The sequence below is a fragment of the Brassica napus genome, chromosome A3 (genome assembly GCF_020379485.1).
Source record: "Brassica napus cultivar Da-Ae chromosome A3, Da-Ae, whole genome shotgun sequence".
In the NCBI taxonomy this organism is placed as follows: Eukaryota; Viridiplantae; Streptophyta; class Magnoliopsida; order Brassicales; family Brassicaceae; genus Brassica; species Brassica napus.
This window is the reverse complement of record NC_063436.1, coordinates 13724392-13739143: the sequence shown is the minus strand read 5'-3', so window position 1 is coordinate 13739143 and position 14752 is coordinate 13724392. Positions and strand designations below refer to the sequence as shown.

General features: G+C 35.9%; 2 long non-coding RNA genes across 4 annotated transcripts; both read right to left on the bottom strand.

The window, feature by feature from the left end:
* Positions 1-445: 445 nt before the first annotated feature.
* Positions 446-2081, bottom strand: LOC106351384. Of its 3 annotated transcripts, none has more exons than XR_007338178.1 (3): positions 1661-2081; positions 1173-1299; positions 446-652 (listed from the first exon to the last, which is right to left on the bottom strand). It is a non-coding gene; the product is annotated as an uncharacterized LOC106351384 (long non-coding RNA). The 3 variants fall into 3 exon arrangements; XR_001271272.3 differs by having other exon boundaries at positions 446-685; positions 1661-2060; XR_002652964.2 differs by having other exon boundaries at positions 446-685; positions 1704-1983.
* A 3442-nt stretch (positions 2082-5523) lies between these two features.
* LOC125606925 lies at positions 5524-6334 on the bottom strand. Its single transcript, XR_007338177.1, has 2 exons — positions 6002-6334; positions 5524-5930 (listed from the first exon to the last, which is right to left on the bottom strand). It is a non-coding gene; the product is annotated as an uncharacterized LOC125606925 (long non-coding RNA).
* Positions 6335-14752: the final 8418 nt, after the last annotated feature.

Sequence of the window (14752 nt, the reverse complement as noted above, 5' to 3'; positions counted from 1 at the left end):
ATTATTCTTACATATATATAGATACTGACTCACTGCATTAAAATCAGTCGTCCCTTCCTTCAGATGCATCTGTTTCAGCCAACACTCTCTTTGACATAATCACTGTCCATGGCTAAAAAGAAGTATTCTTACATCTTTATATATATACACCTAAAGACAACCAAGCTATTGTTTTGTCATGTTAAAAAATCAAACATGAGAAAGATCCCAAGTTGTGTTCCTCCTGTTTCATCTGTACCAAACATGTAAACTGCACAAATTGGGAAAACCATAAAAGTAATCTAGGAACCAACCCTGAGGGATATCACCATCAGGATCTCTTCATGAACCATTAGAAGTCATCTCTTTGATACCACAATAAAATTGTGCATAATGTTAACAACATATATAGTAGCCACCCAGAAATTAAATAAGGAACAAAGATGTAAGAAAGTTGCAAGAAACATAAGTAAAATAGCTTCATTCAATAAAAATTGGTACATTGCTATATCTGTTCTTCCTTTTTACAACTGAAGATTCAAAAGTAGAACACAAAATTGATAGAACATGAATTTTGTGGACTCTAAACTGAAGAAACCAATGAATCACATCTTGACCATGTTTCCGTAGCCTCAGGGACGTCATAACTCATAAGAGCCTGTTGTTACTTCCTCTGCTAGAATTAATTGAAGACAATATGGTTTATCTGACATTTAAAACTTATTATTAAATAGAATGTAGAAAAACAGGGAAAACAAAAGAGCAAAAAAGAAACAAAGATATGCAAGCAACTCTTAGCACAACGCTCAAATTTTTATCTATATGTGCTTGCTTCTCTTTTCATCCTAAGATGCTCCAAATCTTATGATATTTTAAAACAATTACTAATTTTTTTCATCAGCACTATCATATATGCATATGTTTATCAAAAACACAACAGGGATCATGAACAAAATAAAAATCTATATGTGAATTGATTATGTATCTCAACAACTTCGTGTATCTAGAAGACTATTCATATACTCAGCACATACATATGAGCATAATCTTTGTACAAAGATATGAGTGGAGGATTATCTAACGTATAAAAGTCCAGTAAACCTCTGTAGATCACAATTTTTTACATGTACATAGATTTCCTATCTTACATGTTGAGAGAAAGAAAAGCTGTAGAGTGAGAACGAACAAAGTACCATTTATGGATAAAAACTCTCAGAAAATTGGCGAGATTTCTTGGTTTTCTGGGGTGGAAAGTCAGACCCTTAGCTCTGCTACTCCTTTTCTTGAACTTCATCAGCGTTTTACCAGTATACAAAAGCTCTACACAAAAACCAAATCAAGACAATTTGGTCAGTTCATAGGAAACCAAAAAAAAAAGCAAAAAAAAAATGTTATCCAAAGTATTTTAATGGGCATCTAAGATCTTATATAAGTTAAGAAACGTGGAAAGAAGAGGAGTAGAAAATATAATTCACCTCACAGTAGATCATATTAGTTCATTGGAGAAGGATTAAATGTGAGAGTAAGAGAAAAAATATTATATGCAAGAAATCTATGCAACTTTCAATTTGTTTACCCCAAAAAAATTGGATATAATATAGAGATTGATAAACGATTGGGATTATTAAACAGAAGGAACTCAACACCAACAGTAATCAAAAACTGAGTCATAGCAGCTCACCCAAATGAAGAAGAGAAGATGAGTTCCAGGAGAGGGATCTCACATATATTTATACCGAAACCACACCGCCTCTCAGATCTAAACAATGCTTTGAAGACACATCGTGGAGGTGTGAATCAATGGAATTAAACACAGAGCCATTAATCAGACCGTTTCAGGTCCTGAGAAGAATCACAAACGTCACTCCCCGTCGCACGTAGAGAAAAGACGAACCTGGTTTCTTTGCTGATTAGGGTTAGAGGGAACTCAGCTCACCAACAGAAGCAGAGATCAAAAAAGCTCTCTTCTCTATCCATCCGGATAAAGCACCAGGTCCCGATGGATTCTCAGCATCCTTCTTCCAAGCAAATTGGACTGCAGTGAGCCCAGCCATTGTAGCGGAGATTAAGGAGTTTTTCGCATCTGGGAAAATGCCCAACTCAATCAATAAAACCCATGTACGGCTCATCCCTAAGACCCAAAATGCAATGAAAGTATCAGAATATCGGTCCATCGCACTGTGCAACGTCTACTACAAGATAATCTCAAAGATCTTGTCACTCCGGCTACGACCTGTACTTAGCCACATTATCTCCGAGAACCAATCGGCTTTTCTCCCGGGACGAGCAATCGCAGATAATGTCCTTATCACACATGAGATCCTCCACTATCTTAAGGGATCCGAGGCTGAGAAACACTGCTATATCGCGGTCAAAACGGATATGAGCAAGGCGTACGATCGACTGGAATGGAGCTTTATCCGACTTGTCTTCGAAAAACTTGGCTTCGACCCAATCTGGGTGAATTGGGTAATGGAATGCATCACTACTGTATCTTACTCCTTCTTAGTCAACGACACGGCTCACGGCTGCGTCCAACCACACCGAGGGATACGCCAAGGAGACCCGATCTCTCCATACATATTCATCCTATGCGGAGAGGTCCTGTCGGGACTATGCCGGGAAGGACAAAACAGTGGAGAACTCACCGGGGTGAAAATCGGACATCACTGCCCACGGATCAACCATCTCCTCTTCGCTGACGACACGATTTTTCACCAAAGCATCCACCGACTCCTGCATGGCCTTGGTCAAGATCCTCAAAGATTATGAGCGAGCTTCTGGCCAACTCATCAACTCAACAAAATCTTCCATTTCCTTCTCTTCAAGAACACCACAGGAGACTCGAGCTCGAGTCAAACAAACCCTTGGTATTGAAAATGAAGGAGGTGTGGGAAAATATCTTGGCTTGCCTGAGTTGTTCACAAGGAGGAAACGAGATCTATTCACCTCGATCGTTGATAGGATCAAGATACGAGCAGCCTCATGGTCCACTCGCCGACTCTCAGCAGCGGGAAAGCTAACCATGTTAAAGTCGGTACTCTCCGCAGTTCCGACATACTCGATGTCATGTTTTGAACTCCCTGTCGGACTGTGTAATCAAATTCAATCTGCTCTTACTCGCTTTTGGTGGGATAACGATCCTGATGTAAAGAAGATTCGTTGGATATCTTGGGACTCTCTAGCTCAACACAAGGATGCGGGTGGTCTTGGTTTTCGTGACATCCAAGACTTCAATACAGCTATGCTGGCTAAGAACGCCTGGCGAATCCTAACGGAACCGGAGTGTCTCCTGGCCCGACTTCTCATTGGCAAATACTGCCATAGCACCAGCTTCCTGTCGGCAACATGCCCCAAATCAGCATCTCACGGATGGAAAGGCGTGATAGCGGGCTGCAAACTCCTGAAACTGCAGGTCGGCAAGGCTATTGGAAATGGGAATACGACCAAAATCTGGTCTGACTCTTGGATATCACCCTCGACACGAACCATGCCCTTTGGACCGCCAACGGAAGAGAGTAGAGATCTTTTTGTATCTGACCTGATCACGCGGGGAGCGGGAGAATGGAACCACCAGTTGGTTGAATCTATCTTCCCTGATGTAGCTCAACAAATATACCTCATCAAGCCGAGTCTCCTTAATGTAGAAGATTCTTACTGCTGGTATAAGACAAAGACAGGGATCTATAGTGTAAGGTCTGGCTACTATGCACTCCGAGAAGTTAACGACAGCCAACAGGAACCACTCCCACAGATTACCTCCTTCAAGTGGCAAAAGCATGTGTGGCGGGAGAACACATCCCCGAAGCAGAAACTATTTCTATGGAAGATGGCCAGGGGAGCGCTTCCCTTAGGTGACGATCTACTTCGTCGCGGTATCAATGTTTCTGGTCTATGCCCACATTGCCTTGAGCCGGAGAACGCTATCCATCTCTTCTTTGACTGCCCTTTTGCTAGACAGGTTTGGGTTTTGGCACCTCTAAGCGTTACCCCAAATTTTGACCATGTAACGACTTTACAAGAAGCCTTCACGATCATGGCCACCGCCATTTGCCTCCCACCAACAGGTATTGCAGGTAATCTGACATCATGGCTGTTGTGGAATATCTGGACATCTCGGAATTTGCTTGTGTTTGAAAACAGAGTAGTAACAGCAAAGGTGGCAGTGGGAAAGGCCATTCTCTCAGCAAGGGAGTGGTTTGCGGCACAAGTTACCACTCCCCCACCTGCACGAATAACCCACCCAACCGAAGCTCCCCCCTCCCTCGACACAGATGTGATCTGGTGCAACACGGATGCAGCTTGGGCTGCAAGCAACCTTAGAGCAGGAGCGGGCTGGTGGTTCAATGATCGATCTCTAGATATACACAGCAAAGGATCCCGAGCCTTGACCCGTGTCTCATCCCCCCTCATGGCGGAAGCGCTGGCTATGAGGGAAGCAGTCCTGGATGCTAAGCGCAACTGTTTCTCCACCGTCTGGTTTCGCACCGACTCTCGCGAGCTCGTTAGAGCTTTAAACTCGAAGTCATATCCCGTGGAGCTCTTTGGGGTTCTCATGGATATCGAGTCTCTATCACTCTCCTTTTCTTTTTTCCATGTCTCTTTTGTTGGGCGAGAACACAATACTGTGGCTGATTCTCTTGCGAAAGCTGCTTTGTACTCTTCTCTTCCCCCTCTTGTACCGAACTCTTGCGTTTAGATATATGAATCTTGAAGCTTGTTTGACAAAAAAAAAAGTGTTAGAGGGAACTCATTTACATCGGGCCGGAACACTTTCCAGTTACACAACCCAATCACACGATATACAAACAAAGCCCACAATGATAGAGGTTTAATGAACGTTTTATTAAAGTGGACACGTGTCGAAACATGAGATAGCAAATTTATGACCTGGAATCCTAGGTGGCTTCACCAGGAGAGAGCAAACTTAACTTTATATATAAGGGTTGACATCGATTAGCCCCCTAAACTATTCATACCAACAATCAGTCCACCCAAACTTTCTACCTCATCAATTGTCTACCTAAACAAATTGTTTCATCAATTGTCCACAATTTTAGTTAATTAAACCAAATCACGATTTGGTTCCACAAATCGCGTCTAAGAAATTGATTGCCCAATACCATAACCCGCTAAATACTGAACCCGACTATAATACTACCACCCGATTTAGGGTGGTTCATGAATGATTAATGGAGGACCGACCATGAAGGAAATCGAGAAGGTATTTCACCAGTTGTTGTGACTTCGCCAATGGAGGCCGACGACGACGCAGATGTAGGAAATTGGGTCCATGTTTCTGTAACTACGGCGAAGGCGACGATTGATGAAGAAGAAGCATCTCAAGAGGAGAGCATTCGTGTTACTCAAGTTACAGTTTTCTGGTCTGGGTTTGAGTTCAAAGAAGCGGCCTTAGATTACGTTCTTTTTTCATGGTTGTAAGAAATGAATGTTATGGTTTTGTGTATAAAATGTACGTTCTTCCTCGGGTTTTTTATGTTATTGATCAGGTTGCTTGTTCAAAAAAAAGGAAGATCAGGTTGCTTGTGATGAATCGAAATGATATAAAGGTGTTCTAAAACAACACATAAATCCAAGTTACAAGACCATTCTCTTAGCATCGACAATTACAAAAATTTACAACAAAGCTATGTAATGGCATCTAGACATCCATTGTTCTCCAAAGCACCGCTTCTTCACTTTTCTCTATCTTAACCAAAGCTTTTAAATCTTCTTAGTTCTCTGTCTTTTCCCAGCACCGTTCCCATGCTGTTCCCGTAATTATTATACGTCTCCACGTTTCCGGTACCGGGACGTCACTCAAACCCACGTCCCAGTGCTACATAGCTTTCCACACCAACAGCGTGATGGAACACCATGAATAAACTCTCTGTTTCACCTTGAACAAGAACCTTCACTTTTCATGTTTCCACTCCATCTCCTATTTTCCCCTAGAACATAAACGACCAACCGTAAGCACAATTATCAACATAAGAAATTAAGAAAGGAATCGATGAGTCACCCAGATTTCGCTTGCTCTTATTCCTTTCTACTTTGCTCCATGGTCGCGGTTAAGTTTCCCCCAAATCAAAAGATGGACTTGAATTTAGTTGGGAAAAAGAAGCTTTAGCGACATAACATATTTTAATGGGAAACCGGGTTATAGTAGTATTAGGGTCGGGTTTATTATTAATCCGGTTATGGTACTGGGCAATCAGTTTTTAAAACGCCATTTGAGTAAGTAAACGTGATTTGGTTTAATTAACTAAAATTGTGGACAATTGATGAAACAATTTGTTTAGGTAGACAATTGATGAGGTAGAAAGTTTGGGTGGACTGATTGTTGGTATGAATAGTTTAGGGGGCTAATCGATGTCAACCCTATATATAAAGAAGATTAGAACTTAGAAGTGATTAGAGTCGTATTTTTTTTTGGACAAAATGATTTAGAGTTATATTAAAACAATTATCTCATAGAAAATGTTTGTATACCATCAGATCTCAAATTTGTATTAGCACTTGTTTTCAAAAATTTGTTAAAATGTTCAACAAAATCTAATTATCAAGTACTAAAAAGAAGTGATATGTATTAACGACTAAAATTTTTGATCCGTCTAAAATACTAAAAGTTTTATTCAAGAAAAAGAATAATTAAAAAGACAAAGCATGCTCTCATAGAACAATAAAAATTAGAAATGTTTATCGGGAAATGAGATTTTAATGGGGAATGAAAAATTTTAATGGGGGAAGAGAAATCAGTAAATACGAACATCCTTTGACAAAAAGAAAGCATACGAACATCATTGATTTCTTTTTAGGGCTTATTTACCAAATAACCAAAAAAAAAAAATTTAGATTTTGGGAGAGAGAATAGAAAGAGATAGGAAGAGAAAGTAAGAGAGAGGGGGAAATTTTGGTTAGTTAGTGTATTTATGTTTTTTTCATGTATATAGGGTGCAATTTCCTTTCTTTTTAACTCTAGTTGTTTTGTCACTTAAATTTTTAATACTCAAAAAAATATTATGGGCCCCTCTTGCTCTTGGGCCCTGGGCCGTCGCCCTGCTCGCCCATGTACCTGAGCCGGCTCTGGCGGAGACACAAAGACATTTGTGCAAGCCGCCTTTAGTGGAGTTTGTGAGAGAACAACGACATTTGTGTTAGCCGCCGATTGTGGAGGTACATAGACGTTTGTATCAGTCTCTGAGAGCAGATTGCAAGGATGCAAAAATAGGCTGAGTACTAGTGATGCCTAGAGATATACATATATCTTTATGATAAAATGTGGAGATACATAGAGTATCTATGTGCTATCATCGCATTAGTTTCTTGTATTAGTATGCATTAGCCGCATGGTTGTTTTGTGAGGTGTGATAGGTACCGTGTTTATTTTATATTAGAGCTAAACTCTCAATGTAAGAGTTCTACTATTAAATCAGTGGTTAGCGTATCAGTGGTTAGCGTGTCTACCATCACATATCTCAATGAACGATTTTCCTATTATTCACATTTTTTTCTCCATTTTAGGTGACATTCATGAATAGGTAACTGATCAGATAGATGGATTTAGTAAATAAGTGGTTTATAACTAATATAATAAATTTAGTAAATAAAAATACTGTAAAACTTATATAAAATATAATATTTATATAACTTATATATATAATTTTTTAAATATATGTATATAACGGATCAGATCAACATTTCTTAAAAGATTAGTATTTGTTATGTGTGTTTCTTACGGATACTGCATATTAGTATATGTTTTGCTCCTTAGAATTTTTGAATCGAAACGAATAACAAATCAAATATTTTGTCCATCCGTAGTATGCTTACCACCGTAAGGCAACCTTCATCTTTTTTAATTTCCGTATCCACCGTAAATAAAGCGTTCATGTATATTGCAGAGAAAATTATAGGTGGAGCTTCTTTTTTTTTTTGAAAACAAATAGATATTCTATTACTCAAAATGAAGGTGATCTGGGTAATCAAATCACCGGAATAGGTGGGGCCGTGGGGCTTTTGATAGGTCAGTTAGGCCATCTACATTGAGAGTTTTAAACCCAGGTTTACACGCTTCCTAAAACAAAAAAAGTGAACTCAGGGTCTTGCAGGTTCATGCGTAAGAGACAGGTTCACAACTATTTCATGGGCCTCACGATACGTGGTAGCCCACGATTGGTTGGGCTTTTTAAAAAAAAAATAAAATAAATCAAACAAAAAAAGAAAATAATAATAAAAAATTAAATTGGTGAACCCCTCTTAAGTTTCACTAATGCAATGCAGATGCCCTTAGGTGTACTAAAGTATAACGTTTATTATTTTGGTCTAATTGCGAACATGACTAAATCTGACCAGTCAGTAGTAATTATTGTGGTAGGTAACGGTCCGCAATATGAAAATTTTCTATGAAATGAGAGTTTACTTTGACCCACCCCAGATACAAAAGTCAATAGCTCATGAGCTTCGGTAATTAAGCTCGAATCTGTTTTCAATTATTTTTTTGTAACTGTGGAATCTGTTTTCATGAGTTTAGAAATAAATTAATAAATATGTTTCGTGATTAAAGCTAACTCATGGTCACAAAATTTGAAATTATTTAATAATATTATTACATTTATATGTTATAAATGTGTGTATATATATCACATAAATTAAAATAAATCATAATATTACTACATTAATATGTTATAAATGTATATATATATATCACATAAATTTTAAAAAGCATATTATTAAAATCAAACACTTGATTTTGTAATTTTAGTTTAACCTAAAAATTTATAGGTTAGATGTAAAGTTTCTGGTTGGTAGAAACAATTTATACCTCTACGCAGAAAGAACTAGAGCAAGAGAAAAGTATGTAAAGGCCTGCACAAATATATGTTGAAGAAAATGGCTATTTGTGGTAACAACACGTAGCAGCTATGGTGAGGTCATGTGAGTGACAAGGTAGAGTTTGCTTGTAGATTCTGCTAAAAGCAGAAGAAAATGCGCAGACAGAATCCGGTTGAAAAGGTTGGGCAAAACTTGTTCAAGAAGCATAGATCCACTACCACAACTAGGAGAAGCGTGTGTGAATTTACCTTAGATGAATCTTCATGGAAGTCTGAGTCAGAGGTTTCAGAGGAACATACTCAGAAGAAATAAGGCACGACAAGTTTGGTGTCATGACCAAAGTCATCAAGGTGGAGTTCTTAGACAAAGAGGCAAAGCTCTGAAAAAAAAAAAGGATGAAGTTGTAATCTTCCAAGGGGAAAATACTTGCAGTCTTGAAAAGTATGGAAAAAAAGGATGAAGTTGTAATCTTCCAAGAGGAAGGAGGATGCAAGCACCAAAGGTTTTTTGGTGGAGTTTGCGCACTAGTGATAGTGTTGCAGGACATGTTACAACTGAAGAAACTCGCCATGGGCTACAATTTGACAAGGAAGATGATGTAAGGGTGTATCACAAGAGAGCATCACAGCCTTGGATGATGCGAGATATGGTTAAAGGATACTAGTACTGAGGTTAAATCTACCGGTAATAGTTTTTTTAGACTTAGAGAATTAAACATGGGACTTGTGTCGAAAGTACTCACAACAAGGTGGAGTTGTGAGGTATGACTTGTTAAGTTCGACGAGTATGTTCAAGGTGGAGTCTTGATGGACAGGTAGCTGTTCAAATCAGAGGATGACTCAGGATGGTAACATGTATGTTTCGGGTTTTTTTGCATGAGATTCAGTAGAAATCTGTTTATGTATCTCATGGATATGAGGTGAATCAAAAGAGCCGACAAAGGTATCATAGTTGCAGATTGGTAATGATTTGTTTGAGAAGAGGCTGAGAAGAGATTCTTTGTATCGAAATTCTTCTTATCGAGTTGAGTTAAGCGGCGTGACTTGTTGGCAACAACAACAATGTGGAGTAATAATCAAGAAAATGTGTTCATTCAGGTTATCGTAAAGGAAAATCTCAAGATAGCAGTAGGTCGACTGGCTGTTAAGGTTTGATACAAAAGATTGAGTCAAAGGGGTTTCTGATTTGAGGCAGTGGTGATTCAGGTTCGGTAAGAGTTTCAGGCCAGCATCGACATCAGTTTTTTTTGCAGAAAGATTGAATTCAAGGTTTGTATCAAAGGTCATCTGTAACAGAACATGTTTGAATTAGAGTCAGAAAGGGCAGATTATTTCGCTTCAAGGCTGAGCCTGAAGGGTTGATTGTATAATCATGCACATGGTGGTGTCTAAAGTAATAGGAATGCATGGTTTTGAAGACATTGTTGTTGTGGGTAGAGCTTCGGGTAAGAAGTTCCAAGGGAAAACAACAAGAGGAGTCTTGAGGTTGTATCGAGTTGGATACATATGTGATGCTGGGAGGAAACCTTTTTAAGGAGTATTGAAGTTGAGCAGGTCAAGCTCAAAAGGTCGACGAAGCCGGATGAGCTTTATTCATAACATGTGAGGTTGAGAAGGTCGGTTCTCAGGAGGCTGCAAGGAGATGCAGAAGGTGAGCAGTTTTTGCTTAGGTTCTTACGAAGAAGTTTGAAGCGGCTATGAGGTTTTTCAGAGTGGCCATGCACTAAGGTGTTTGGTGTTTTGTCTTGCAAGTACGAGTTGGCAACATGATAGCTGCAGATAGAGCTGATTAAACATCAAGGTGGAGATTGTTACGTTGGTGATGAAGAATAAGCTATGTTGGAAGCTTAAACAAAGTCGAGATTGACAATTGATTTGGCGTTGGGTTAACGACCAATTAAGGTTTTCGACTTCTTTTTTTAGAATAAATATTTTTCGGAAACTTTCTGATATACCATGGATTTTACCAACTCTTAGCTATGATATATGAGTATATTTACTACAATTTGGAGTCTTTTTAGTATGTTTTCAGGTTCAGGTACTTTTTGGAGGAAAGTGATGATTTTGGGGTCTTTAAGAGCCTTTTGAGGTCCAAAGCTGCACAGACGCATCAAATGTCTACCTAAGGATGGAGACCTAGCCACTGTTCGATTGAGCTGATCTATTGACACAAAATAGAGCTTTGAGTTAGCTTTCAATGCCACCGGTTTAAGGTCAATTAGCATCGTATAGCAGAAGTTATGCATGTTTTACTGAAGAGCGGCCGGTCTGCCTCGCGAGAGGAAGCTGTCGAGGAAATGAAAGAACTTTGATCCACGACAAAGCCTTGGTGTCGTTCGACGGTGATGCCAGAACGCGGGCCGAGTATATTTCAAGACAGACTTAAGCCTAGATGAAACCACAAATTACCAGAATACCTTTGGACGACCTAAAATTCAATTTATGTATTTTCTAAGCCATTGTTGACGACCACGCTTTATTTTATTCATAGTCTTAGGAGAGAAGAGTGGAACTCCTTCAGAGTCCTTGTAGATCTCCTTTGGATTTGGTTTTCATATTGCTTTATATACTATATATATTCTTTCAATGATTTTATGTGATAATTATCATGCTTGAATAGATCTACCTGTTAGGTTTAGGGTTCAGATAGTCATCATGGATTAGCCCAAAATATAGAACTGCTAAGTTGTCTGGATATCCATCAATTGAATTGCCTTTAATGCTTGTGTTCTAGAGTAGCTAACTAGGACCATGTTCTTAGATGATTGGGCGCAAGCATAAGCATGGTCATTTGTCTGATGTAATTCATATTGTGCAAGGATTGATAGAAATAAGCGACAAGTAATTTAGTTAACCTAGTGAAAAATCAAACCCACGCGGTAAAACTCGCTAGAAGGAACATTGATCGACAACTTAGTAGTTGCATCGATTGACGGGCTGAAATGTGTATCGATCGACAATCCGTAATCGATATCGATCAACACTTTCTCAAGACCAACAAGCGACATATGAGGACTTAGATCTAGGCAATTATAAACCGGCCCAAATCTGCTAAGCCCGTAAATATTTGAGCCCAGCCCGCTCGGTCCTAAAATATTTTGAGCCTAAAATTCAATGCCTGGTGCGGTCTTTCTAGGGTTATAGAGCTTCTCGGGTTTTTTAGACTTTTCTGAAAATGATTTGTCCTTGTCAGTTTTATCGTTTTGATGCATGTGAATTTTCGTAAGAAAATCAGATTTAATGTTTTGTTTTTAAATATAAAGTGAATTTAAACTTTTCTTCTTTACCGAAAATGTTTTACTTTTTCGTATGTTTTAAAAACATATTATAAACAAACCAAATTTAATAAAATTTAAGATTTAAATAATTAAATATAAATTAAAAATAAATATATAAGAGATCAAAATTTATTATAAACAGGATCAAACGTTTCATACTCCGTGTTTTGAAAAAAAAACATGTTGTACATAAGAAATAAGGTACATTTGCAAAATTTAAAATATGACATTTATAATGATTTTACAATAAAGTGCATTGACAACTTTTATATTTTTTTTTGTAAGAGTTTGGATAAAAATATTAAAATAAAATATCAATACTAATAATAGTTTTGATTGCAAAAATGATAATATTTAAACTAAAATATAAAATTTCAGGTTTCTGAGTCAGTCTTTACTCAAACGGCGTATGCCCAAAATATCCAAAATCCAAATAGGCTTATCTCAAAAGGTTCAATTTTTTTTTGAACTTGCAAAATTAAGTCTAAACCTGATAATTTTTAGGATTGGACGAGCTCGGACTACGTGATTCGGTCCTAATTGAGATGTCTAGTCATCCTCGTGTTCACATATAGGGAGTCTTCGTCAAGGCGTTAACGTACCGGCTCCGATTCTTCTAAGAATCCCTTCTAAATATAATATATATTCAAATTCACTCCTCCAAATATATACATTCAAGTTCATTATTATAATTAATTTTAGCAGAAAATTAATAACATGAACGTTTTCTTTACGGTGCATATCAAAAAAAAGAACAAGGACGTTTTCTTTACGGGAGAAAGACTACCACACAAAATCCAGCAATTTGGCAATTGACATAAAAAATGTTTACTTAAATATCAATATTTGCTTAATCTGATTCTTAGTAAAAAAAATAAAATAATATCAATATTTAGAATAGTACGCATATGTTTTAAATACATCACCAAACAGTGAATACAATACATAACACAAATTTATAATATTTATTAGCATTGCATCTTGCACATTTTGACAGAAAAATAGTTTTTAAAACAAAATATCAGATAGTATTTGGCATCACGTTCAAGTTTCCATTTTAATATCCACGAAACACTTAAAGTTTTGGTGTCCATATAAGATATATCCGTTCTGTTTTAATAATAAACACATATTTTCGGCCCTACCATGGAATGACTAAAGACAAATCTCTAAAATATCATATTTTGAAGTTTATCATAAAAGAGAAATTTGCATAACAAAAAAACAACATGATTATCCTTTTGGTATACAATTTTTTGTCCATTTCTTCCCCATTTACCCTTTTCATTTCTAAAACTTAATGAAAAAATTAGTTTCATGAATAAAAAGATTAGAAAAATAAAAATAATTGATAAAACATCCATATATACAAATTAGTATTATTTTTGATGAAAAACTTGATAAATTAAAATTTTAATTTTTTTTTAAATTACGTTCTACTAAAACTAGATTTCGTCTTCTTCAGAAATTGGATATACAGAAATTAGATTAATAGAAATTGAATTCTAGATTAAACATATTCATCTTTTTTTTAGAACAAACAATTTACCTTTAATTAAATTTCTAAATATGACGAATGCAAATTTCACTAATTGTAAAGTTAATTACTAATTCTACGAATGCAGATTTTACTTTCATAAGGTATTCTAAAATTTTATGAATGTGAAATCTATACACTGTTCAAACGGCTACATGAAATAGAATCTGCTTATGAAATTTTTGTCTTCTTGCGCAATGTAGAAAATGCCTTTTAAGGATAAAAAATTTGATTTTGACGAAAATTATGGAAATTTCAGTTAAGAAAATATTCTAAGAGTATTGTAATATTCTAACTTCCCTAAAGCGTGTATAGGCCGATTTACCTTGTCAAAAATATATATAAAAAAATATTTGTAATATCTAACTTCCCTAAAACGTGTATGCATTTTTTCTTTTTTATTAAACAATTTTTTCCTTTTTATTATTTTTTTTTTAATTTTAACTTTATAAAAGTTTTGTAAAAAAATACAAATAAAACTTTGTAAAACGTTTTTAATAAAAAAAATTTGTAAAATGTTTTTAATAAAACTTAAATAAAAATAAATTTTATAAACTTTATAAAATAAAACAATATAAATTTTTTTAATTAAAAACATTAAATATTCTTTATAAAAGAACGTTTTACAAAGTTTTATTTTTATAAAAAGTTTAAAACGTTTGTAAACTTGTTAGTTTTTTAACAAAATTTAATATAAAAATTAAACTTTTCAACTTTAAAGTTTTTTAAATTTTTTTTTTTGCTTTTTATTAAACTTTTAAATTCAATTAAACTTTTAAATTTTTTTTTAATGTGTTTAATTTGATTAATCAAAGATTAGTTTTGAGATTATGAAAAAAATTATACTAAATGGACAACTAAAAGATGATATTATATTCAAGGACAACCATGCTATTTTTTTCTGTTTTGGCAAATTTTCCATCATACAAAAAATAACATTGTAAGAGAGAGAAAAAATCCTCAAATAATATTTATTAAATGACTAAATTACTCCAAACACTAAATGTTATTCTAATTCAACTGTACTAAACTGTAAATCATAATAAGTAAACCCGTACACTCAATTATTATATAAACTGTTTTTGGAAATTTAATAAATCCTGTTTATTTTTATTATTTATGTG